The sequence below is a fragment of the Crinia signifera genome, chromosome 6, assembly GCF_055691185.1.
Source record: "Crinia signifera chromosome 6, ASM5569118v1, whole genome shotgun sequence".
Lineage (NCBI taxonomy): Eukaryota > Metazoa > Chordata > Amphibia > Anura > Myobatrachidae > Crinia > Crinia signifera.
The window spans coordinates 64,060,251-64,088,129 of record NC_139222.1 but is presented as its reverse complement, the minus strand read 5'-3'; the positions used below and the strand labels follow the sequence as shown (position 1 = coordinate 64,088,129).

The 27,879-nt window shown below is 50.5% G+C and overlaps 1 long non-coding RNA gene across 2 annotated transcripts; it reads left to right on the top strand.

The window, feature by feature from the left end:
* Positions 1 to 3,361: 3,361 nt before the first annotated feature.
* LOC146007655 (uncharacterized) lies at positions 3,362 to 26,951 on the top strand. 2 transcript variants are annotated; one of them, XR_014444377.1, is made up of 4 exons: positions 3,362 to 3,535; positions 15,765 to 15,900; positions 17,719 to 19,341; positions 26,882 to 26,951. It is a non-coding gene; the product is annotated as an uncharacterized LOC146007655 (long non-coding RNA). The 2 variants fall into 2 exon arrangements; XR_014444376.1 differs by lacking the exon at positions 26,882 to 26,951 and adding an exon at positions 25,297 to 25,387.
* Positions 26,952 to 27,879: the final 928 nt, after the last annotated feature.

Sequence of the window (27,879 nt, the reverse complement as noted above, 5' to 3'; positions counted from 1 at the left end):
AGAGGAGGATGCTGCTAGAGCAGCGGTGTAGGTGGGCAGGCTGACATGGGGGGAGAGGAGGATGCTGCTAGAGCAGGGGTGTAGGTGGGCAGGCTGACATGGGGGGAGAGGAGGCTGCTGCTAGAGCAGGGGTGTAGGTGGGCAGGCTGACATGGAGGGAGAGGAGGATGCTGCTAGAGCAGGGGTGTAGGTGGGCAGGCTGACATGGGGGGAGAGGAGGATGCTGCTAGAGCAGGGGTGTAGGTGGGCAGGCTGACATGGGGGGAGAGGAGGATGCTGCTAGAGCAGGGGTGTAGGTGGGCAGGCTGACATGGGGGGAGAGGAGGATGCTGCTAGAGCAGGGGTGTAGGTGGGCAGGCTGACATGGGGGGAGAGGAGGATGCTGCTAGAGCAGGGGTGTAGGTGGGCAGGCTGACATGGGAGGAGAGGAGGATGCTGCTAGAGCAGGGGTGTAGGTGGGCAGGCTGACATGGGGGGAGAGGAGGATGCTGCTAGAGCAGGGGTGTAGGTGGGCAGGCTGACATGGGGGGAGAGGAGGATGCTGCTAGAGCAGGGGTGTAGGTGGGCAGGCTGACATGGGGGGAGAGGAGGATGCTGCTAGAGCAGGGGTGTAGGTGGGCAGGCTGACATGGGGGGAGAGGAGGATGCTGCTAGAGCAGGGGTGTAGGTGGGCAGGCTGACATGGGGGAGAGGAGGATGCTGCTAGAGCAGGGATGTAGGTGGGCAGGCTGACATGGGGGGAGAGGAGGATGCTGCTAGAGCAGGGGTGTAGGTGGGCAGGCTGACATGGGGGGAGAGGAGGCTGCTGCTAGAGCAGGGGTGTAGGTGGGCAGGCTGACATGGGGGGAGAGGAGGCTGCTGCTAGAGCAGGGGTGTAGGTGGGCAGGCTGACATGGGGGAGAGGAGGATGCTGCTAGAGCAGAGGTGTAGGTGGGCAGGGTGACATGGGGGGAGAGGAGGATGCTGCTAGAGCAGGGGTGTAGGTGGGCAGGCTGACATGGGGGGAGAGGAGGATGCTGCTAGAGCAGGGGTGTAGGTGGGTAGGCTGACATGAGGGGAGAGGAGGATGCTGCTAGAGCAGGGGTGTAGGTGGGCAGGCTGACATGGGGGGAGAGGAGGATGCTGCTAGAGCAGGGGTGTAGGTGGGCAGGCTGACATGGGGGGAGAGGAGGATGCTGCTAGAGCAGGGGTGTAGGTGGGCAGGCTGACATGGGGGGAGAGGAGGATGCTGCTAGAGCAGGGGTGTAGGTGGGCAGGCTGACATGGGGGAGAGGAGGATGCTGCTAGAGCAGGGGTGTAGGTGGGCAGGCTGACATGGGGGGGAGAGGAGGATGCTGCTAGAGCAGCGGTGTAGGTGGGCAGGCTGACATGGGGGGAGAGGAGGATGCTGCTAGAGCAGGGGTGTAGGTGGGCAGGCTGACATGGGGGGAGAGGAGGATGCTGCTAGAGCAGGGGTGTAGGTGGGCAGGCTGACATGGGGGAGAGGAGGATGCTGCTAGAGCAGGGGTGTAGGTGGGCAGGCTGACATGGGGGGGAGAGGAGGATGCTGCTAGAGCAGCGGTGTAGGTGGGCAGGTATGACATGGGGGGAGAGGAGGATGCTGCTAGAGCAGGGGTGTAGGTGGGCAGGCTGACATGGGGGGAAAGGAGGATGCTGCTAGAGCAGGGGTGTAGGTGGGCAGGCTGACATGGGGGGAGAGGAGGATGCTGCTAGAGCAGGGGTGTAGGTGGGCAGGCTGACATGGGGGGAGAGGTGGATGCTGCTAGAGCAGGGGTGTAGGTGGGCAGGCTGACATGGGGGAAGAGGAGGATGCTGCTAGAGCAGGGGTGTAGGTGGGCAGGCTGACATGGGGGGAGAGGAGGATGCTGCTAGAGCAGGGGTGTAGGTGGGCAGGCTGACATGGGGGGAGAGGAGGATGCTGCTAGAGCAGCGGTGTAGGTGGGCAGGCTGACATGGGGGGAGAGGATGATGCTGCTAGAGCAGCGGTGTAGGTAGGCAGGCTGACATGGGGGGAGAGGAGGCTGCTGCTAGAGCAGGGGTGTAGATGGGCACGCTGACATGGGGGGAGAGGAGGATGCTGCTAGAGCAGGGGTGTAGGTGGGCAGGCTGACATGGGGGGAGAGGAGGATGCTGCTAGAGCAGGGGTGTAGGTGGGCAGGCTGACATGGGGGGAGAGGAGGATGCTGCTAGAGCAGGGGTGTCAGTGGGCAGGCTGACATTGGGGGAGAGGAGGATGCTGCTAGAGCAGGGGTGTAGGTGGGCAGGCTGCCACAGGGGAGGAGAGGAGGATTCTGCTAGAGCAGGGTTGTAGGTGGGCAGGCTGACATGGGGGGGGAGAGGAGGATGCTACTAGAGCAGGGGTGTAGGTGGGCAGGCTGACATGGGGGGATAGGAGGATGCTGTTGGAGCAGGGGTGTAGGTGGGCAGGCTGACATGGGGGGAGAGGAGGATGCTGCTAGAGCAGGGGTGTAGGTGGGCAGGCTGACATGGGGGGAGAGGAGGATGCTGCTAGAGAAGGGGTGTAGGTGGGCAGGCTGACATGGGGGGAGAGGAGGATGCTGCTAGAGCAGGGGTGTAGGTGGGCAGGCTGACATGGGGGGGAGAGGAGGATGCTGCTACAATAGTAGAGTGGGTGAAGAGTCTGGAATGGAATAGAAGGACTTGGAATGGGTACTAGGGGCCGTGCGCATGTGCAGTTTATGAAGAATCGGCTGATATGCAAATTCGCAGCCACGTGATCAGGTCTGAATTAGCCCCAAGGAGATGGGGTGATACTCTATTGATGTATTTTATCACGCTGTTTGTGCTCATTAGGATTAGGTTTAGCCACGCACAGCCACTGGTCACTTATTTCAGCCCGTCCCTCCCTGGCCGGTGTGAGCTGAAATGCCGCCTCCAGCGGCCGACAACGCACCGGATGGAGGAACTGTATTATAATCATCTTCTAATAAATCAGTATTTTAGTTGGTTTAGCATCTGTTCTATAAGGAGACCCTGGTTTCTGTATTTCCCCCGGAATGCCCTGTATACTATCTGATCACTCTCCCTCTCAGGGTTGGGCTACTTGGGCTACTTCAGGTGGGTACTTACAGAGCTCAATATACATTACACGGTTCCCAGGCGTCAGCTCGTCGCACTGACTATTCTTCACCTGTTACATTGGCCGGTGGCTATAATCAGTTTCCAGCTTATTTACAATGTGATCGTTCCACTACGTTGAATTACATATATTGTTTTTTACAGTATCTGCTCCACGCTTTACTATTATTTGCATGTCATGTAATACATAGATTTAACAGCATTTAATGTATGATAATTGCGAAAAAGACATTTCAGGGCTCAGTCAGAGAAATGATATCAGTGATTCCCCCCTTTTCATAGACTCCAATCCATGCTGGTCCGCACTCCCGGAATGCACAGGGGACTCCGGAATTTAGAGGCGATGTTCTGACTTCCAATAGTGCATCCCGTTACATCTGCTGGAATTCCCGCACCCCCTACACCTGGTATCCCGGAGGGCACCATTTAATAGCAGGTGAGTATGTGATCACTTCCTGTCTTGTAATTTACATATAGGGGATTATTCTGGTTGATTCGCAAGGCTGTAAATTTGCAGCGTTGTGATTACACCAAAGCCCGCCTTGTGAATGGTTGGCTGTTGCAGTAACATCCACAAAGTAACATCCATTCACAGGCCAGGGGGGAACGGCCACATCTTTTGATGGTTGCCGACCATTGAAGGATGTGGTGCGTGCATGCAAATAAAAGTGACTTTCAAGGCACTTACATATGTGGGCACACTGGGAAGGAAATGGGGGGGGCAGCTGACATCCGGTGATATCAGCAGCTGCCCACCCCCCGCATCATGGCCTCATTAGCATGAGAACGCCCTGAGTTCTTATAGGAACGTCCATGAAACACTCCCATATGCTAATGGGGCCACCCCCGCCCGCTGTCCTGGTTGCGTATGCACAGTGCCACCACCGTTCCCTGCGTGGCAACCAGAATAAGGGCCATAATGAGTTTTACAATCACATTTGCTGGAATGTAAGTAGAGATTTGTCCATAGGAGTTTTGTAGACACTACCATTTACATACTGAACAAATGACATCTGCATAGAAAATGGGGTCTACAGACCATATATAAGGTGTGCCCAAATGAAAAGGGAGACTACGGTTGTATGTAAACAATATTTTAATCAAAGAATATTTAATTACAGTTCATGTGTAACATTACAACTACACATAATTGACATTGATGCAATGATCCAGCGCGTAACAAGGGAGTGGATGGATTCAGTGTAGAAACTCCTTGGTTGCTGATGAATCCAGGTTTCCACGGTCTCCTGCACCTCCTTGTCACAGGTGAACCGTTCACCTTTAAGTGTTTGTTTTTTAAGTGGCCGAAGATATTAGAGTCACATGGGGAGATAACTTCACCATGCAGTGTAAATGTATATTTATAGCAGGGTTGCCGACTTTGTAATTCTCCTCTCCGGGAGAAGCCCGGAGAGGAGAGTTGCAGCAGCCGCTCAGGGGGCGGGGCTTAAGCGTGACATCACTAAGCCCCGCCCCCATGATGGTAAAACAGTAAATTTACGGGTCTCCGTGGAGGGGGCGGGGCTAAAATGACGCGATTGTGTCATTTTAGCTCCGCCCCCTCCTCTGAGACCCGAGGATTGCGGCATTTTAATGCCGCGATCCGGGGGACAGCGTGGGGTGCCCCCTGAATCCGGGAGGGTTGCCCACCCTTCCGGGGCAACCCTGATTTATAGAGAATATAACATCAGTTCTGGCCTCCATCCGCCCCAAGTTGCCAGCCTTTGATGTTATATTTTATATAAATTCAGCTTGGGTCACATATGATAAGTTGTTCACAGCAGCTGATCATGTGGGATCCTCAAGCAATGCAAATGCAGGAGGATGTGCTTACCACCCCCTGCTGGCATTTGTGATCATATCAAACTGCGATGCAATGGCAGTGTAGCGGGTCATTGCGACCATTGGTCGGGGTGTTCCTATACGACTACAGCTTAAGTAAGTCTCATCTTACTCAGTCTTGCAGTCGCAGGCTGGCTTGCGAGGTGAAGAAAACTTCACCTTGCAGCGTAAGTGTATATTTATATAAAATATAACATCAGTTCTGGCCTCCATCCGCCCCAAGTTGCCAGCCAATCACTCACCTTTGATGTTATATTTTATATAAATTTAGCTGAGCTTCCGGTACGGGGCGGAGAAAGGGCACCATGACGGCGGAGGGGGAGGACGGATGGCGGCACGGTGACTACTCCCCCCCCACCCCGGCCGGGGCGGGCGCACTGCAACGGCAGGAGATGCACGGAGATGCGGCACTGGATGACGCCACACTGGACCAGGCCGCAGCCAGCGGCGCACAGCTCAGCCCCCGGGTACGGCACCATAGGCTCAGGACCCGGCCACAGGCACGGTTCCCGGCATGATGACCTCCGAGGCGATGGTGGCCGCCATCGGCACCTGGAGGCGGCTTCCGGCCAGGACAGGGAAAAGATCAGGCCCAAGCTGCTGTCCATCAGCAGATGCAGGAGTCCGCAGCGACCAGTGGCGCCTCATATGGCTGCCTAGGCGCTGTGCAGCTCGGCGGGTATGTGTTCCCTGTGTGATACTGTACTGTCCCGGCTTATATTGTTACATACCTGGCTGCTGCAACGACCAGTGGTGCCGCTGATGGCTGCCTAGGTGCTGTGCAGCTCGGCAGGTATGTGTTCCCTGTGTGAAAACTGTACTGTCCCTGCTTATTAGTGTTCACTCTAGCAGTTAGAGAGGGCAGGGTGCCGGGGGCGGACCGGGCCGCCAATGTCACAAGAGGGGCATGCCCGGTCCGCTGCCGTCATCAAGGGGGGCGGGCCCGGCCACCGCCGTCACCAAAGGGGGCGGGCCCGGCCCCTCCGAAGTCGGTGTGCTGCTGAGGAAGCGCTGGGCATCGCCATCTACGGCGGCACTTTGCTTCCCCGTGAGGCTGTTTTAGCGGGGCGCTGCTAGAGCTAAAGCAGCCTAGCGGGAACACTACTTATATCGTTACCTACCTGGCTGCTGCAGAGACCAGTGGCGCCACTGATGGATGCCTATGCGCTGTGCTGCTCGTCGGACATGTGGTCCCCGCATGTAATGTCTCAATGTAATGTATGTAATGCCCCCCCCCCCCCTTATCCATGCTTGATGCTGCACTGTAAATCCCCAAAAAATTCCTAGTGTGCGCAAGCACACATGGCCAATAAAGTTAATTCTATTCTATTCTATTCTATTCTTGGGTCGCAAATGATAAGCAGCTTATCATGTGGGATCCTCAAGCAATGCAAATGCAGGAGGAGGTGCATACCACCCCTTGCCGGCATTTGTGATCAAAGCAAACTGCGATGCAATGGCAGTTTAGAGGGACATTGTGACCATCGGTTGCAGTGTCCCTCTATGGCTACAGCTTAAGTAAGTCTCCCCTTACTCAGTCTTGCAGTCGCAGGCTGGTTTGCAAGGCGAAGGAACTTCACCTTGCAGCGTAAATGTATATTTATACAAAATATAAAATCAGTTCTGGCCTCCATCCGCCCCAAGTTGCCAGCCAATTCCTCGCCCTTGATTTTATATTTTATATAAATTCAGCTTGGGTTACATATGATAAGCTGCTCACAGCAGCTTATCACGTGGGATCCACAAGCAATGCAAATGCAGGAGGAGGTGCATACCACCCCCTGCCGACATTTGTGATCATATGAAACTGCGATGCAATGGCAGTTTACAAGGACACTGCGACCATCGGTCATGTTCACCCTCTATGACTACAGCCTAAGTAAGTCTCCTCTTACTCAGGCTTGCAGTCGCAGGCCGGCTTAATTTTTGGACTGCACTTGATGCGCGCGATGTATTGCACGTTATAGATAGAAAGTTAGAGCATGTGACATGTGTCCTGTGTGTTGAGGTACCAGGAGTACCTTGTTGTGTGGAGAAGCCGATGGTCCATGGTCCCGGACTGCTACGGCCGTACCGTTCGCACAAGCTGATCTACGTTCTTCCTAGGTCAGTGTCCTGTACACTCTCACGTGGTGACAGCCGCATGCAGCTGGCAGTCATAGCCATTGCTGGGGAGCGATGATTTAGGCAGGCTGTCAGTACGTTTAAAGTGCAGACATGCAGCAAGTTGGTATCACAGATGTGCAGCAGGTTGGTGTCACAGATGAGGCGGGAATCCTTTGTCAACCTGGCTAAAGTGCTCAGATTTTAAGAGGCTTTAGAGAGTTGATGTTCCGGTCTCTCGGTCTCCAGTACTTGATGGACAGACCAATGCTTGGGATGCATTTCGCCGCACTCAGGGTTGCTTTTTACAGGACGCCTCCCCACTTAAGCGCTGCAGTCACCATTTATTTCCCAGCATAGAGAACAGGTCTGAATCAGGCTCTCAGTTTGGATTGCATATGATAAGCTGCTTGCAATAGTTTATCATGTGCAATCCTTAAGCAATGCAAATGCAGGAGGAGGTGCATTCCACCCCCTGCCTCCATTTGCCATTGTATCAAACTGTGATTGCAGTTTAGAAGAACATCGGGACCATCGGTGGCTGTGACCCTTTGCGACTGCAGCCTGAGTAAAGGGGCATACACACGTAGAGATCTGTGCTAAGCAATTTTTCTAAGCAATTTTGCTAAGCAACTTTGCTGGTGTCGATCTTCCATGGGGAGCACATATACACGCAGAGATTTGTGCTAAGCAATAATAGTGGGTGGATATTACCAGAGGGGAGGTTTTGTTTTCTTTTTTTTTTCTCATATTTTACTGATGTCGTATGCATACGTATTTCTTCAATACGAATTTGTATTTATCAGCCATTAAATACTAATTTGTATCAGCAGAAGCCTACATGGATCATTCAGATCCGTGCAAGTGTCAGTGTAAAAAATAAATATTTTTAAAAAAATGTCATCAAAGGGTGCGGGTCCAGCCGCCGCCATCATCAAAGGGGGCAGGCCTGGCCCCTCCGAAGTCGCTCCACTGCCTTGTAAGTGCCGGGTATCGCCGTCTACAGCGGCGCTGGGCTTCCCCATGAGGCTGTTTAAGTGGGGCGCTGCTAGAGGGGCAGGGCGAATTTTGCCCTTTAAAAATGTGGTCCCCGCATGTAATGTCTCAATGGAGGTTATTCTGGTCGGTGCGTACATTCCCGAAATCTTTCGGAGCGGGCCGCACGCCACGCTGTGCGGTCATCGTCCGAAAAAAAGCCCACCGGACCTCCACATACGGACGGACTCACACTGGAACAACAGGGCGTATTTACGGACGACATCCAAACCTTGCGTGTGCGGTGGAAACACACATATTCTGCACGGTCTTACCTCGTCAGAACGGACGGGAACCTGCCCGTACGCGCCCATGCGGTGTATTTACATACCCAAATGTGTGGTTTAATTGGTAAATGTAGAAGTGACATGTATATTTATATTAGTGATAGTAAGTTCTGTCCATTGGTTGCAGTGTAAATGTGTGTCCAAACTGCAGCATATATGTGTGTGTTTAGTAATGGTCCATTTAAGCTGCAATGGTTCCAATTGAAGCAATGAGAAGAGTGTAATTAATGAGTAATGAGTAAAGGAGTGGATTGTATTGTGTTCAGCTGACATTGGTTGAGGTGCGCCCGTAGTGATTAGGCGTTCCGATTGCCTAGCGCATGACCGAGTGGTGTCCGCAAAGAAATACTTGCTTATGAACACTGCATATTTCTAGCCTTTTGGTTCGCGTGCATTCGGTGTGCTGTCCGCATGCACGGCTACCAGAATGAGTGCACTCCCTCGTGTACGCCCATGTTTACGCCCAGTTTAGCCCACTTTGAAACTACGCCCCTGTGTAGTACCGAATGACTCCCATAAGACGCCCATATTTCCAGAGTGATTGCTGTGCACATTTCTGTACGGTATTAGTGAGAACAAGTACGGAGACCATGCATGGCACATGCGCATAGCGTTGCCCACGCATGCGCAGACGGCTAAAAAACGCCATCCGTAAGAATTCAGGAAAGTACACACAGACCAGAATAAGGCCCAATGTAATGTATGTAATGCCTCCCCCCCCCTTATCCATGCTTGATGCTGCACTGTAAATCCCCCAAAAATTCCTAGTGTGCGCAAGCACACATGGCCAATAAAGTTGATTCTATTCTATTCTATTCTTGGGTCGCAAATGATAAGCAGCTTATCATGTGGGATCCTCAAACAATGCAAATGCAGGAGGAGGTGCATACCACCCGTTGCCGGCATTTGTGATCAAATCAAACTGCGATGCAATGGCAGTTTAGAGGGACATTGTGACCATCGGTTGCAGTGTCCCTCTATGGCTACAGCTTAAGTAATTCTCCCCTTACTCAGTCTTGCAGTCGCAGGCTGGCTTGCAAGGCGAAGGAACTTCACCTTGCAGCGTAAATGTATATTTATATAAAATATAAAATCAGTTCTGGCCTCCATCCGCCCCAAGTTGCCAGCCAATTCCTCGCCTTTGATTTTATATTTTATATAAATTCAGCTTAGGTCACATATGATAAGCTGTTAACAGCAGCTTATCACGTGGGATCCTCAAGCAATGCAAATGCAGGAGGAGGTGAATACTACCCCCTGCCGGCATTTGTGATCATATCAAACTGCGATGCAATGGCAGTTTACAAGGACACTGCGACCATCGGTCACGTTCACCCTCTACGACTAAAGCCTAAGTAAGTCTCCTCTTACTCAGGCTTGCAGTCGCAGGCCGGCTTAATTTTTGGACTACACTTGATACGCGCGATGTATTGCACGTTATAGATAGAAAGTTAGAGCATGTGACATGTGTCCTGTGTGCTGAGGTACCAGGAGTAACTTACTGTGTGGAGAAGCCGATGGTCCATGTCCCGGACTGCTACGACCGCACCGTTAGCACAAGCTGATCTACGTTCTTCCTAGGTCAGTGTCCTGTACACTCTCACGTGGTGACAGCCGCATGCAGCTGGCAGTCATAGCATTGCTGGGGAGCGATGATTTAGGCAGGCTGTCAGTACGTTTAAAGTGTAGAGAGAGGGTGAGGGCAGAGACGCTGAGGGGGGGGGGAGTTAGAGAGTGGGTGAGGGCAGAGACACTGAGGGGGGAGTTAAAGAGTGGGTGATGGCAGAGAGGCTGAGGGGGGTGGGGGTTTAGAGAGAGGGTGAGGGCAGAGACGCTGAGGGGGGAGTTAGAGAGAGGGTGAGGGCAGAGACGCTGAGGGGGGAGTTAGAGAGTTAGTGAGGGCAGAGATGCTGAGAGGGGAGTTAGAGAGAGGGTGAGGGGGGAGTTAGAGAGAGAGGGTGAGGGCAGAGAAGCTGAGGGGGGAGTTAGAGAGCTAGTGAGGGCAGAGAGGCTGAGGGGGGAGTTAGAGAGAGAGTGAGGGCAGAGAGGCTGAGGGGGGAGTTAGAGAGAGGGTGAGGGCAGAGACGCTGAGGGGGGAGTTAGAGAGAGGGTGAGGGCAGAGACGTTGTGGGGGGAGTTAGAGAGTGGGCAAGGGCAGAGAGGGTGAGGGCAGAGACGCTGAGGGGGGAGTTAGAGAGAGGGTGAGGGCAGAGACGCTGAGGTGGGGAGTTAGAGAGTGGGTGAGGGCAGAGACACTGAAGGGGGAGTTAAAGAGTGGGTGATGGTAGAGAGGCTGAGGGGGGGGGTTTAGTGAGAGGGTGAGGGCAGAGACGCTGAGGGGGGAGTTAGAGAGAGGGTGAGGGCAGAGACGCTGAGGGGGGAGTTAGAGAGTTAGTGAGGGCAGAGAGGCTGAGGGGGGAGTTAGAGAGAGAGGGTGAGGGCAGAGACACTGAGGGCGGAGTTAGAGAGAGGGGGGAGTTAGAGAGTGGGTGAGGGCAGAGAGGCTGAGGGTGGAGTTAGAGAGAGAGGGTGAGGGCAGAGACGTTGAGGGGGGAGTTAGAGAGAGGGTGAGGGGGGAGTTAGATAGAGAGGTTGAGGGCAGAGAAGCTGAGGGGGGAGTTAGAGAGTTAGTGAGGGCAGAGATGCTGAGGGGGGAGTTAGAGAGTTAGAGCTGAGGGGGGAGTTAGAGAGAGGGTGAGGGCATTAACGCTGAGGGGGGAGATAGAGGGTGAGGGCAGAGACTCTGAGGGGGGGAGTTATAGAGAGGGTGAGGGCAGAGACACTGAGGGGGGGGGGAGTTAGAGAGAGGGTGAGGGCAGAGACGCTGAGGGGGGAGTTAGAGAGTGGGTGAGGGCAGAGACACTGAGGGGGGAGTTAGAGAGTGGGTGATGGCAGAGAGGCTGAGGGGGGATTAGAGAGAGGGTGAGGGCAGAGACGCTGAGGGGGGAGTTAGAGAGTTAGTGAGGGCAGAGAGGCTGAGGGGGGAGTTAGAGAGAGGGTGAGGGCAGAGACGCTGAGGGGGGAGTTAGAGAGTTATTGAGGGCAGAGAGGCTGAGGGGGGAGTTAGAGAGAGGGTGAGGGCAGAGACGCTGAGGGGGGAGTTAGAGAGACGGTGAGGGCAGAGACGCTGAGGGGGGAGTTAGAGAGTTAGTGAGGGCAGAGAGGCTGGGGGGGGAATTAGAGAGAGGGTGAGGGCAGAGACAATGAGGGGGGAGTTAGAGAGAGGGGGGAGTTAGAGAGTGGGTGAGGGCAGAGAGGCTGAGGGGGGAGTTAAGCTGGCCATACATCAGAAAGATCGATCTTAAGATCGATTGCGCTCATGATTGTGTACAATTTCCCTTGAAATCCCCGGCAGTCCTTGGTGGTTTTTGGACACACAATCTACACACAATCGATCATACAATCAATCATACAATCCATCTACTGCATGATTGTGTACACAAGATGTGCACACAATCTGCATACAATCCATCTTACAATCAGTCATACAATCCATCTGCTGATTGATTGTATGATTATGTACATAAGATGTGCACACAATCTGCATACAATCCATCTTACAATCAGTTGAGATTGTATGATTGGGTACAATATCTTTCTGATGTATGGCCACCTTAAGAGAGAGAGGGTGAGGGCAGAGACGCTGAGGGGGGAGTAAGAGAGAGGGTGTGGGGGGAGTTAGAGAGAGAGGGTGAGGGCAGAGAAGCTGAGGGGGGAGTTAGAGAGTTAGTGAGGGCAGAGAGGCTAAGGGGGGAGTTAGAGAGAGGGTGAGGGCAGAGAGGCTGAGGGGGGAGTTAGAGAGAGAGGGTGAGGGCAGAGACGCTGAGGGGGGAGTTAGAGAGAGGGTGAGGGGGGAGTTAGAGAGAGAGGGTGAGGGCAGAGAAGCTGAGGGGGGAGTTAGAGAGTTAGTGAGGGCAGAGAGGCTGAGGGGGGAGTTAGAGAGAGGGTGAGGGCAGAGACGCTGAGGGGGGAGTTAGAGAGTTAGTGAGGGCTGAGGGGGGGAGTTAGAGAGAGGGTGAGGGCAGAGACGCTGAGGGGGGAGTTAGAGAGAGGGTGAGGGCAGAGACGCTGAGGGGGGAGTTAGAGAGTGGGCGAGGGCAGAGAGGGTGAGGACAGAGATGTTGAGGGGGGAGTTAGAGAGAACAGCAGTGTGGGCATGGACGATGGGGGGTGGTGCGAGTGATGGTAAGGCAGGAGAGAGTGGGGGTGCGCTGTTAGGCTATTGACCCGGGGGTGGTATGTGTATAACGCTTAATCCTCAATCCTTAAGCAGTGCAAACACAGGAGGAGGTGCATTCCACCCCCTGCCTCCATTTGTGATCATAACAAACTGCGATTGCAGTTTAGAAAAACATCACGACCATCGGTGACTGTGACGCTGCGACTGCAGCCTGAGTAAGTCTCATCTCTCTCAGGTTTGCAGGTGTAGTTCTGGCCTCCGTCCTCCCTAGATAAGTCAGCCAAACCCTCGCCATTGATGTTATATTTAATATACATTTTTAGAAGATGCCTGATTCAGTTTGGATTGCACATGATAAGCTGCTCACAGCAGCTTATCATGTGGGATCCTCAAGCAATGCAAATGCAGGAGGAGGTGCATTCCACCCCCTGCCTCCATTTGCGATCGCTGGCTGCTCTACACCGCAAGCACCTCTGCAATCAGCAGAGGTGTTTGTTGTTCTGCGATGTGATCACATGTGCAGAAACCAAACATTGCGCATAATATGGGTTGGACTGGAGTTGGAGTGTGAGGGCAGAGACGCTGAGGGGGGAGTTAGATAGAGGGGGAGAGTTAGAGAGTGGGTGAGGGCAGAGATGCTGAGGGGGGAGTTAGAGAGAGGGAGAGGGCAGAGACGCTGAGGGTGGAGTTAGAGAGAGGGTGAGGGCAGAGACGCTGAGGGGGGAGTTAGAGAGAGGGTGAGGGCAGAGCCGCTGAGGGGGGAGTTAGAGAGAGGGTGAGGGCAGAGCCGCTGAGGGGGGAGTTAGAGAGAGGGAGAGGGCAGAGACTCTGATTTGGGAGTTAGCGAGAGGGTGAGGGCAGAGACGCTGAAGGGGGAGTTAGAGAGTGGGTATGGGCAGAGAGGCTGAGGGGGAGTTAGAGTGAAGGTGAGCGCAGAGACGCTGAGGGGGGAGTTAGAGAGAGGGTGAGGGCATTAACGCTGAGGGGGGAGATAGAGGGTGAGGGCAGAGACTCTGAGGGGGGAGTTATAGAGAGGGTGATGGCAGAGACACTGAGGGGGGGAGTTAGAGAGAGGGTGAGGGCAGAGACGCTGAGGGGTTAGTTAGAGAGTGGGTGAGGGCAGAGACACTGAGGGGGGGAGTTAGAGAGTTAGTGAGGGCAGAGAGGCTGAGGGGGGAGTTAGAGAGAGGGTGAGGGCAGAGACGCTGAGGGGGGAGTTAGAGAGAGGGTAAGGGCAGAGACGCTGAGGGGGGAGTTAGAGAGTTAGTGAGGGCAGAGAGGCTGAGGGGGGAGTTAGAGAGATAGGGTGAGGGCAGAGACACTGAGGGGGGAGTTAGAGAGAGGGGGGAGTTAGAGAGTGGGTGAGGGCAGAGAGGCTGAGGGGGGAGTTAGAGAGAGAGGGTGAGGGCAGAGACGCTGAGGGGGGAGTTAGAGAGAGAGGGTGAGGGCAGAGACGCTGAGGGGGGAGTTAGAGAGAGGGTGGGGGCAGAGACGCTGAGGGGGGAGTTAGAGAGTGGGCGAGGGCAGAGAGGGTGAGGACAGAGAAGCTGAGGGGGGAGTTAGAGAGAGCAGCAGTGTGGGCATGGATGATGGGGGGTGGTGCGAGTGATGGTAAGGCAGGAGAGAGTAGGGGTGCGCTGTTAGGCTATTGGCCCTGGGGTGGTATGTGTATAATGCTTAATCCTCAATCCTTAAGCAGTGCAAACGCAGGAGGAGGTGCATTCCACCCCCGGCCTCCATTTGTGATCATAACAAACTGCGATTGCAGTTTAGAAAACAATCAGGACCATCGGTGGCTGTGACGCTGCGACTGCAGCCTGAGTAAGTCTCATCTCTCTCAGGCTTGCAGTTGTAGGTCGGCTTGCGAGACAAAGGAAACTTTGCGTTGCAGCTTAAATGTATATAAGATATAACATCAGTTCTGGCCTCCGTCCTCCCTAAATAATCCAGCCAAACCCTCGCCATTGATGTTATATTTAATATACATTTTTAGAAGATGCCTGATTCAGTTTGGATTGCACATGATAAGCTGCTCACAGCAGCTTATCATGTGGGATCCTCAAGCAATGCAAATGCAGGAGGAGGTGCATTCCACCCCCTGCCTCCATTTGTGATCGCTGGCTGCTCTACACCGCAAGCACCTCTGCAATCAGCAGAGGTGTTCGTTGTTCTGCGATGTGATCACATGTGCAGAAACCAAACATTGCGCATAATATGGGTTGGATCGTACTTACCCAATCAGGAAGAGATTTGATGTTCCGGTCTCTCGGTCTCCAGTACTTGATGGGCGTTGGAGAACATACCGTAGTTGTTAGTTGAGGGGCGATGTTCTGCCACCTTGTGTAATTCGGGCTGACGGAGAAGCCAGGTGTTCTTCTGGAAGCTGGAAGTTGTTCTGTGGCTACTGATGGAGGTATCGGCTGCTCCTGTGTGAGATGATGTTATACCTCCTGCACCTGGGGAAGTGATGTTACCTTCACTGTGGTGGCTGCAGGGAGAAGCTGGGAGTGAATGGGTCCTGCAGATGTTCTAACTTCTCCCAATCGATTCCCGTGAAGAATGGATGTTCTCTGATGTTGCCGTTCTCACCCAGACGCATCTCAGGGTCACCACACAGGAGCTGGAAAGAGGAACGTGAGGGCAACTAAGTTTCTGTTCAGCTGCAGTCTGATTCCTTACAGCACATATTTGGGAGACATATTTCTCAAATGATTTTTAGCCTCAAAGAAAATAATCATTATTTTCCCCTAATCAGAGGATGTGTGTCTAAGTAGTTTAGTATTCTTTCCCCCAACCTCTAGCAGGTTACTGCTTATCATGGTACCATTGGGGGTCATTCACTGGACTTGATTTGCTTACATTTGAATAGAAACAGGGAAAATGCCGGTGCTGTATAACGTGACCAGTAGTGTATGTCAGTGGTACAGTGACTCCTGCAGCAGGCATTGCTCTGGCTTGGAGTTTCCTTCACTTATTTGTGTGTGTCAGGGAGGTGGAGCCAGTAATGTAATCTGACGTATGTAACTACGTATAGCTTCCCCATGTACAGCTACATGACCGCTCGTAGAACAACTACATGGCTGATACTAGAGAATGGGGGTTCTGTATAAATAACAGACGCTGACACATTGTTCATGGCCTCTTTGTTACCTAGTGCTGAATGCTAAGGTGGGTCTGACACTCACCTCTTCAATGATGTTTCTTGTATTCGGGCACAGATGACAGCCCGCCAAAGCCGAGATGTGGCACTCCTCGGGGGATTTTCCTGTTGTCATCTCGAATAGCACCACACCGAAGGAGTACCAATCCACTCCCGCATCATACGGCTCTCGCTTGATGATCTGTCAATAAAAGGTAAGAAGTTCACTCAATAACACTTTATAAACAGGAGAGCAGATCTGGGCACAATACGCCTGCCATCAGATGTTACACTGACAAAGACACATCTGGCACCCTGGTTGGGACACATGATATATTTCATACATACAGGCAGAGGCAATGATTTATATTTTTCTTTTATGCAGTGTGTTCCATTAGCCTTACTTACATCACAAGATAATTGGTTTATTACAATAATACTATGAGACCCAGTTATTATTTACTCAATACAAAATATTCCACTTTTATTCATCGTAGTGTAAGTTAACCCCTTCAGTAGTAGTTTTTTTGGGGAGCGCTTCCCAACACACCCCCCCCCCCCCCACTGCATTACCCAAAGCCGAGCAGTGCCGCTGGGCATTCCATCAGCCGCTGCCCGGCCCTGAACCTGGCTGTGTGTGAGATGACATTACAAGGTCACACCGCACACAGCCGGGGGAAGGAGGCAAGGTTGGGCAGCTGCTGAAGCCGAGCGCAGCACTGATCTCAGCATGAACTGGAGCATAACCCGTAAAATTCTCGGGAGTGCCAATAAAGGAGTCAAAGGTATAAACCAAACCTGGAAAATCCCCATAGATACAAAAGTTCACTATGAACAACCTCTGCAAAATGATAAAAGGGATTTCCCTGGCTCTGCATTACCCAGCCAGCCACTCCTAAACCACCAGTGTAGGAAAACACCTGTGATTGGCTGTCAGTGAAGGCAGATCATGATTAGATGCCATTTAGAACATAAAGCCGCTACTGTTTGTAGCATGCACCTTTATACTGTACAGCCGACCTCTAATTTATTATAGCCTCACCTCTGGGGCAATGTAGCCACGTGTTCCAGCGTAGCCAGAGGTTTTGGGTGTGTTCTCCAACGCCAGCCCGAAGTCGGCGATTTTAATATGGCCGTCATGAAGCAGGATGTTCTCTGGTTTGATGTCTCTGTAATAGGAACAATTTCTTCATTAAGTACTTGTTTGCATGGACAGTATATGAAATACATAATACAGTAAGTGACTAAGGCTGCAGATGTGTCCTCAGACACATATTAGGGCAAAGTCTCCTGGCCAGAGGCGTACCTAGATTATCGTGGGCCCCATAGCAAAAGTTTGTAAGGGCCCCCTATTTAGCAACTGATGGTGATAAATGTATGTAAAACATATACTTAGACAGCAAAGATGGGCCCCCTTCAGCTCTGGGCCCCATAGCAGCTGCACCCCTTGCACCTATGGTAGTTACGCCTTTGCTCCTGGCGCATCTTAGTTGTGTTATGTTGTGACTAAGAGGCATTTGCTGGCAGATGCTGGATGCTGGCAGAGTTGCACGGGACCTGGGGTCTCACTGGCACTTACTCAGCATGGCGGATTGAGGCTGGCTATATGAGGATACATCTGGAAATGTAGAAAAGTGCATCTCCTAATTGATAAATGCCTGTTCCACATGGCCAGACCAGGGTGCAGTGTGTGCTATGAACAAGGTCCTAAAGCTGAGGAGGCACCAGGCTGCCCCTTATGCTCACCGAGCATGGATGACTGGAACGCCATATGTCTTCCCCAGAAATATGGAGTTTGTGTCTGTGCAGAATATAGCAAATATTATGGCATCAGTGCCAGTTCTTCTGCACATGGGTCTTCTGTGCAGGCAGTAAAATATCTTAACATACCTCTTATTTCTCAGTACACATATTAGCACTGAATGCATCGCAGAGTAATGTTATGTTTATAAGGGTGTAACTACTATGATTTATTTCCCACAATAAGAACAAGTACTAATGCAGCCCTTGTATTTTATGTTTATTTAAACAAGGAAAGAAAGTTACCGATGGATGAAGCCCATCCTGTGGAAGTGCTGGAGACCGGACACGATCTCGGCAGCGAAGACTCTGTTAAAGAAGAAATGTATCAATATTGTAACATCCCAAATCAGCCGTAGTGTATGGGCAGGATAGAGAGATACAGTGTAGGATGGGGAATAGTGTAAAGGTGCCCATACACTAGTCCGAATTTGGCTACTTTTCACCTGATTCTGACGGATCGGGCTGAGAAATTGTGTAAAAGTGGCCAAATCGGGTGTGTTTGACATCTGATCCGATACGCGGTCCACTGTGCATCAGATCAAAGGTCGTACCTGCTGCATGTCCGACCTCCACCTCGGACCCACTGCGGGGAGCGGGGTCGCATGTGATACATCACATGGCAAAGGATCGTATGCGATACATCACATGCGATCCTACCCCCTGGGAAGGTTCCGGCCGAAGGGACTGGATGGCCATACTCTGCTGCAAGAAGAAGCGCATGGCCACCTTAAGAGCTATAGAAACGGCAAAAGAAAATACAGGTAGGATAAAGTCATAGTAGGAAAAGGCAAAGGGGTAGTTGTATGAGCAGTGATAAGGGAGGAGCAATGAGCCAGAGGAAAATTGGTCTATGGCAACCAATCAGCTACTCTGTATAATTTCATACTATGCAAATTACAGGCGTTAAGGTGCGTACACACGGTACGATTTATGTTCCGTATGATATTGTATACTATTTCCCAGGAAAGTCCCAGTGGTCAGAAGCATAAGATTTGTGCTTATAATAACGTACAGTGTGCATAAGATATCACATACGATATGACGTCACAGCTATACTACACTATACATCTTATGCTTTCTAGCCAGAATTGAGTTGCATGTTCACCCGAGCAGCTCCCTGCCAGACGACCGGTGGGAGCGTGCATCGTACGTCAGATAGTGCGTACACACGGGAAGATATAGTGTACTATCTAGCATGCTATTCACAACTAGCTAGCTAGATTGTGCACTATATCTTACCGTGTGTACGCACCTTTACTTCAGTGCTGATTGGTTGCCATGGGCCACTTCTCTTCTGGCTCACTTCCTTATCACTGCTTCATACCTATACCCCAAAGTGATAGGAGTCCAACAAGGAATAACATATATTGTACAGTGAATGTAAGTATGTGTGTTTGCTCATTTCCTAGACTGTAAGCTCCTATAGGATTTTGTCTTGCACACAATCACACAGTTATACACCAGATTATGCATAGATCTTACGTTGCAGCTGTAGACTCAAGACGCCCTCTTGATTGCAGCAGGTCGAATAAGTCTCCTCCGTTGGCGTAGTCCATGACGAATGCCAAGATGTTCTCGGTCTGGAAGGTCAGGAGGCCATGTACTAAGAAGGGGCTCCCAGATGTTGATTGTAGGGCCCTGGTCTCAATCCTTGTCTTCTCTTTTTCTCTCTCTGACAGTCCCTCGTTGTTCACGACCTTTATGGCGACATCCGTCTTGGTGGAGATCTCACGCGCCAGCAGGACCACTCCATAGCCGCCCTCTCCTAACTCACGGCTGATCTTGTACCTGTCCATGAAGAGAGGTTCCTCCTTGTCTGGTGGTGAGACGCTGCTTGGTCCTTGTGGAGTAAAGTAAGAGACATTATGAAATTATTGTTTAACAGCTAAAGACACAGTAATATGATGATAACTGAAGTGGGAATACTGGGACCACAACATAAAACACACTGTAGGGTTTTACAAAGCTAAATATACTTATAGCTAATCGGAAATGCCAGACATCATTGTACAGTGACCTCAAACTCCTAACTACACTTTTAATGTACACAGTGGGGCAGATGTATGATGGAGGCCATAACATTTTTTAAATAATGGGTCTCGCTTCTTCTGCATAGCGTGGAGAAGCGGGCACCATTATGGGCAAATGTATTAATCCCCCCCCAGCCGATAAGGAGAGCTGTTGTGCCCAGCTCCCCAGGCAGACCTGCACATGCGTATGTCTGGTCCGGCCTCTCTACCCTTCCCCTGTCTGGTCTGGCCTCTCTGCCCTTCCCGTCTGGTCCGGCCTCTCTGCCCTTCCCCTGTCTGGTCTGGCCTCTCTGCCCTTCCCCTGTCTGGTTCAGTCTCTCTGCTCTATCCCTGTGTGGTTTGGACTCTCGGGCTCTGTCTGATCCAGGCTCTCTGCCCTTCCCTTGTTAACAGCAGTGCCTTAGCCCTTCCCTCTGCTTGTGTAGGCTTTCTGTCCTTCTACACCTACCACCAATGTTTTCTATGTGCCCTCAGACTTCAGACACAGTATTGCCCTGCACCTTGATCACTTTTGAGTTTAATAATTTAGTTGCGTAACTGAATAGTGCCTATTTGATATTGTAGGAATGGAGCATGTTCATTTATGTGTTTTGAGGAACTGGTAGTGATGCATTCTCATGCAAATTTAAGCCGGTAAATTATTGCTAGTGATCAAAAGGATTGCCTGGGGTTCTAGTGACCAAGCCAATTCCTCTGAGCTAATCCTGTAGTTACTGGCCATACCGTTCTGGCACTAATCACATTGCCTGTAGTACATTTGTAATGGCATTAAGCTACAATAGATGCCAACCATTACATTCGCCTGATGGGCCCTTCATGTCCAAGTTTGACACGGGATATTATGCGTTTTGTTGTCCTATAAACAGCCTGAAAGGGTTTGCATCTGTATTCCTATATGTGAAATTCATGTTAACATACATTACTTTAGATTAAATATCTAATATTGTACCAAGTCCATAATTAAATGAAGGGAAAAAACCGCCATGACACCATGGGGGGAGGGGGGGGGGTTTACTAAGATGTGTATTCTACTTCACATGTGATGTGCAACCAATCAGATCATGTCTTTTAGAGGATGCTAAATAAAGAAGTAGATTCTCATTGGTTGCCTATAGCAACATCACATGTGAAGTAGCATACACATCTTAGTAAATTTCCCCCCATGAGTCATTACACCGGGTGACACCAGCCCTACATTCTTCAGTTATCACCATGGCTGTCTTCCCCATGGGAGTTGGGCTGTCACGTATAAATGCAGGCACTGCCATCCTGGGTATTACCACCTTTAGTGCCAGTAAACCTAGAGCTATTCTGTAAACCCCCTGATATTTGGGTGTGGGGTTAATGAAGTAATAATCATAGTAATGTTAGGATTAGGCTAGGTAAAGGTAGAAGAACATTCATACTGTGTTTTCATTGTGTAAATGACACTGCGAATGCCGGCATATGCCTGTCACCAAACTGAGCTATACTGTAGGTTACAGCACCTTTTTAGTTGTGCACCTTTCTCCATAAATATTACAGTAGTTTTACTAATCCATTTTTTTTAGACTGTCTTTATCTGAATAACTGTAGTAACCAATGAAGTGAATATAAATTACATATAAAACATTATTAATATTTTTTTATATAAACAATATTCAACTTTGCCAATGTGAAAATAAACTACAGTGCAAGGACATCCAACTACATTTCCGCTTACCTGGTCTTGGCTGATCTTCATCCGGGTCTTTAGCCTCGCTTGCCGCTCTCTTTCTTTCTTCCAGCGATTCCTCCTCTCTGGATTTTCTTGATGAAGTGTTGTTCACTGTCTTCTGGTCTTTCTCCTGCATCTTGCTGCTGGACTCCTCAGGTGCTTCCTTTTCAGGCTTTCTTGATGTCTCCTTCCTGCACCTCTTCTTTCCGGCCATCTCCTCTGTGTTCTGGTCTGTCTTCTGTATCTTGCCGCTGGGTTCCTCCTCAGGTGCTTCCTTTTCAGGCCTTCTTGAGGTCTCCTTCCTTCTCCTCTTCTTCCCGACCATCTCCTCCATCTTCTGATCCGGCTCCTGCATCTTCCGACGGGTACACCTGATCCAATATGTCAACTTACCTCTGCTGATCCGGCTCCTGCGTCTTCCGACGGGAACACCTGATCCAATGAGTTGACTTACCTCTCCTGATCTGGCTCCTGCGTCTTCTGACGGGTACACCTGATCCAATAAGTCGATTTACCTCTCCTGATCTGGCTCCTGCGTCTTCCGACGGGTACACCTGATCCAATTGGTCAATTTACCTTTCCTGATCTGGCACCTGCGTCTTCCGACGGGTACACCTGATCCAATTGGTCATTTTACCTTTCCTGATCTGGCTCCTGCGTCTTCCGACGGGTACACCTGATCCAATTGGTCAATTTACCTTTCCTGATCTGGCTCCTGCGTCTTCCGACGGGTACACCTGATCCAATTGGTCAATTTACCTCTCCTGATCTGGCTCCTGCGTCTTCCGACGGGTTCACCTGATCCAATTGGTCAATTTACCTTTCCTGATCTGGCTCCTGCGTCTTCAGACGGGTACACCTGATCCAATGAGTTGACTTACCTCTCCTGATCTGGCTCCTGCGTCTTCTGACGGGTACACCTGATCCAATAAGTCGATTTACCTCTCCTGATCTGGCTCCTGCGTCTTCCGACGGGTACACCTGATCCAATGAGTTGACTTACCTCTCCTGATCTGGCTCCTGCGTCTTCTGACGGGTACACCTGATCCAATAAGTCGATTTACCTCTCCTGATCTGGCTCCTGCGTCTTCCGACGGGTACACCTGATCCAATTGGTCAATTTACCTTTCCTGATCTGGCTCCTGCGTCTTCCGACGGGTACACCTGATCCAATTGGTCAATTTACCTTTCCTGATCTGGCTCCTGCGTCTTCCGACGGGTACACCTGATCCAATTGGTCAATTTACCTTTCCTGATCTGGCTCCTGCGTCTTCCGACGGGTACACCTGATCCAATTGGTCAATTTACCTCTCCTGATCTGGCTCCTGCGTTTTCCGACGGGTACACCTGATCCAATTGGTCAATTTACCTTTCCTGATCTGGCTCCTGCGTCTTCAGACGGGTACACCTGATCCAATTGGTCAATTTACCTCTCCTGATCTGGCTCCTGCGTCTTCCGACGGGTACACCTGATCCAATGAGTCGATTTACCTCTCCTGATCTGGCTCCTGCGTCTTCCGACGGGTACACCTGATCCAATAAGTCGATTTACCTCTCCTGATCTGGCTCCTGCGTCTTCCGACGGGTACACCTGATCCAATGAGTCGATTTACCTCTCCTGATCTGGCTTCTGCGTCTTCCGACGGGTACACCTGATCCAATAAGTTTACTTACCTCTCCTGATTCGGCTCCTGCGTCTTACGACGGGTTCACCTGATCCAGTAATTGGCTTTCTGTCTCCTGAAATCGCTTTTTCTCCCCTTCTCAATCCTCTGCTTGGGCTCCTGCTTCCTCCTCTGATGCTGTCTGCTGCAGAGATGCCAGTTGGAAAATAACTGCCACTCTCAGCTATGAAAGTGTATAGCTTGGGTCATGTGACCAGCTTGCTGCTCTCCCATATACACTCTATAGTATCCATGCTAATGGTCCTAATTTTATTTTTTAGGATTTCTAAGTTGCTATAACTTACCCTGTTAATGTTATTTGTGCCTAATTTCAGTGAAATCCTATGTACATGTTCCTAATTTATAATCTAACTGCAAGAAAGGAACATTAAATGTACATAAATGTATGGCTGTAACTATTTCAACAACATAATACAATAGAATACAGCCCTCCGGGGTAGTGATAATCAGGTGCCTATGTTATTTCACTTTTAAATACATCTACTAAAATATCTGTTTTATAGGGATGGCCATCGTTGCCATTGCCATCGATGGCAATTCTGCAACTGGCCATCGATAGTGCTAAACTATGCAATGGATGTCCATCGATATTTTTACATATCAATGGTCATCCATTGTGTTTGATTGATTGGGCTGTGGGCCAATCAAAACACGGGGGACGGGGCTTCGCTGGTGTCGGGGGGCAGAGCTATGCTCTGTGTCCCAGCGCTTTTAAAAAAAAGGCAAACATCGTTTTGCTGTTCCATCGATGGAGGGAAACCATCTGGTTCTCCCCCATCGATGGCTAAAGTATTCGACATTGGCCATGAACCATCGATGATTTGGAATCATCGATGGTCAATGGCCATCCGTACTGTTTTACTTTTGTCTGTATTGACATGTGAGATAGGAGTTAGGGATGGGAGTGGGGGAATAACAGATCCCCCAGCACGACCCCTTCCATCAGGTACAAGAGGATCTGCTCTTGGGCTTCCCCCTGTTTATGATTGTAGTCACCTGTGTTGAACTAGATAATTGATGAGAAAGCTGTTTCACTGCAGGTAACTGCACCTGGGAAGTCCGGGAGCAGAGCTTTCTGTACCTGATGGAAGGGTCCTATTGGACGGTCTGGGTACACGTGTATAGTGTTTTTCCTGTAACTGGGAAAGTGCTGCGTAAGCGGATAGCATTTGGTGACCAGTGAGCCAGTCAGAGGGCTTTGTGTCTGACTGAAGTGATTTGGCATAGATGGATTATTGAGAGATATTTTATATAACACATATAACACATCACCATCTCTACACTTAGGCCCTGATTCTGGTTGACTCGGTAAGCTGTGAAACTCGCAGCGTACCGAGTCCCAGAGGGCCTGCCCCTGCCGAATCGCCACCGTATCACCTTGCAACCATGCGAGGGGAAGTGTCACGAATACACATACCCTCTCATGTGCCCGCAGCAGGAGAAATCATTTGATGATCACCGACCACCGAATGACTTATCCAGGCCACGCAAATATAAGTCAGTGGCCGGCCGAAACCAGGACGGACGGCTGACGTCATCCGCCTGCCCGACGTCATGTGACGTCAGCCGTCCAACCCTGGCACACCACTCGCTGCACGCAATCCCATAGGGACGGCCATGAAATGCTGAGCGTTCCCATGGTGGACACCCTACTCTGCTGCCCCACTCCCCTGGCCCACATTGGTCAGTGTGAACTGATCAGTCGCTGAGTTCAGTCGCCCAGGGACCCTGCACATGCGCATAATTCATTATGCGCATGCACGGAAAAAAACCATCGCTGGACCACGTGGGGGTGCAAATGAACAATATGACCCCCTTACTGTAACATTCATTTCTTATAGAGGAGCATTGCTTCCCATTTCCAGTTCTTGGGACAAGCTAACGTCGCACAATTTACAGGTCTCCTCACAGAAACACAAGTGAAATCCTAAGAATCATCTGTAGATATTTTATAATGTGTCAGTGAGTAATGAATATGCCTGTGCTCCAGCAAGGACATATGGAAAACATGCACTGCCAGTGTATGCAGAGGACTGGATCTGAGAACACTATAGTACAGTGATTGTGCGCCCCTCTGTCCCTGTTTCCCATTTCCACATATAAAATGCTGAAAGGGTGTTTCCTACAAAAATCCATGAAAAAAAGATGATAAATTGGTTAAAAATATATTTTATTACATTTAAAGCAGTTGGGAAGAGTGAGGTAGAAAGTATTTTTAAGTCCCAGATATTAGTCACCTTTCTCTGATGGTGGCAATAAGTGAGTTTCTGTTGCCCCAATAATAGGTAATAGACAATCCACCTTATTGCTGCATGTTAGTAACTAGACCCCTAGGTTGTGCACTATAGTCAGTTATGTGTGAATAGTGCAGTAATAACCTTTATCTATGTTACCCAGGTCTACTCGAGTACAACGGGTGATCAGCTGGCCACCTATGTGTACACCGAATATGTGCTGCACCTGGACCTGTTCTAGCATTATATCAGAGGTGAGTTGTTAGGTAACTTATGAGTTTTCTGTGTCCTTCTTCCCTCCTGTCTCCTTACCCCTCACAGCCATTAACCTGGGTCAGAGGGAGAGTGTGTGAGATCTGTAGAGAGAGAGATGGCGACCATGAGCACAGACAGATAAAGGGCCTTATTCAGTCCTGTTCGCTAAGCTGCATATACTTGCAGCCTAGCAAACAGGTAAGCGCCCCCTGTCGGACAGATCAAAAATAAATAGGAGCCGTCTGTGGCGGATATGATACTGAGACCTGCCAATGCAATGGTTAAGGAAGATCAGTCAAAGACAGAATGAAAATCAGTGACAACAATTGTTTCCCCACAAACAATACATTTTTATTTAGTTGATTTTCTTCTGCAAAAGTGTGTACCAGCCAGGATTATTGAGCCAGCAATTGGGGCGTTGCAGAGTCAGGCGGGGAATTCATGTGTTCCGTTTGCTGCCTGCTTATGCCGACAAGTGTGTCCAGTCTCTCTCTGCCCCAACTCTCTCTCTCTCTCTCTCTCTCTCTGGACGGGATGTACAAAGCATTGGCGGTACATCCCACTGACCATCGCATATGTAGATGATGTAGTTTGGAATGTCCATTCGGTTTCTTGCCTGCTCCCCCTAATAGTTCACTTCATCAGAGCATCAAGTGCTGTCACGCACCGGAGGATGTTTCTCCTCCATGAAAGTGGCATGGGCGTCTCTATGAAATGCTGGGCATTCCCATGGGATCGCAGCCAGGCCGATGCCTACTTGGGGTTCTCTATGCTTAACCATTGTTTCTGCCAGGGCTACACTATTCTTGCACCCATTAATAAGCAGTATGGCCCTTATTCTGGTTGGCTCACAAAGCAGTGTTATTTTGCTTCTTTGTGAGCTTTTTAGCACCGCCCAAATGCCCACACCCCGCTATTCGCATATTTTCCCAAAATCATTCGATGGTCAATTTCTGAAGCGCTCACTCCATGGTGACTTTATTTAGTGGCACCCTGCTCCGTGAACATTGTGGGCAGCTGACATTCGGTGACGTCTGCTGCCGGCCCCCGGAAGGCAAGTAGCCACCCCCGTTCACTTGCTGATGCCCAGCATTTCCTGGGTGCATCCAATATTTTTGTGAGTACGCCCAGGAAACCCTGCGAAGGCCCCCTGCCCGCCTACTGTATGCCCACCCCGCTACGAGCACCTCGGAGACTATGCAAATCTCCGAGGACGCCCGCAGAGAAGAACGACTGATTAGATGTTTTCTTAAAGTAAACAAATGTATTCTACAATTCTACTGTATTATGTTACAACCAATGAACATTCTTATTGTACTCGTAATTAATCACTTTAAATTGAACACATTCAAATATCTGTACCATTTAATAACTCTCTATTCAACCTTTTGCTGTAACACCTAAGTGCTTAAATATCTATATTATTGCGCAATAATATGCAAACAAACTTACAAATCTTAAACTCTAAATAAGCGCTTTTGCCCTTTTTTTAGCCCTGACCCAATGTTCACAGTTCCGTAAAGCTGCAAGCAACTCAGAGTATGCTAAAGTGCAGATGAAGGTAAGTTTTCTCTTTCAATGGTCCTGGTGACACAGCTCAACACTGGGATGTAGGAGGGTCCGAAGGAGCCAGGCACCTATCCTAAAGTTTTAGAGGGTAGGCTCCTCCCCTACTGCATCCCTGGACTCTTCAGTTCGTGTTAGGTGCCCACTGGAGTGGGTGCTATTCTAAAGGGCTGCAGGAGCAGCCGAAGAATTAGAGTAGTTAGGGGATTTTTATTGTTTTATTAACTTTTACCCTAGCTAGGTAGGCACAGTGTGAGGATTCTCATAGTGAATCCTCACACTGCTAGCGCAGCAGGAGCTGACAGAAGCGCGTCCTGTCAGCTCACTGTGCACAGGGGAGACACTGTCTGGTCTCCCTGTGCAGCGCTTATAGCCTCTTCTAAGAGGCTGCCTGGGCTCCGGAGTACCCTGAAACCGGCTCCACATTTAGGTGGGGATCATGGGGGACAGGCGCTCCGTGATGGCGGCGGCCATTTTATGCGGAGCTTACACGCTGAGCTCCTAGATGAGAGGACAGCAGCGTTGTGACAGGCATGTTCCAAGTGATCCCCAGTTGAGGGGGAGACACTGGAACTAGGAAATCCTACCTTAGGAGCGGCTGGCTGGGGGTGGTTGGCGCCAAAAGGTCACGGACCCCGCAGCAGCAGGGACCTGTGGTCTCTTCCTTCACTCTGACTTTGGCGCCTTTCAGAACGCTTGCAGCGGAGCTGAGCTGGCTTACTGATCCTGGCAGAGTGACTTGGATTTCCTGGGCATCGCTTCCCCGCAGTTGAAACCAACAGACAGATAAGTGACTGGGTGCATTACCTCTGTATAAACGCTTGTACATTGTTTGCACTGTGTATACTGATAGATATACATTTATCACTTGCATCATGTCTGAGCATCAGGCTGTGGTTTTGGGGGAGGGAGCCCTTAGTGCACT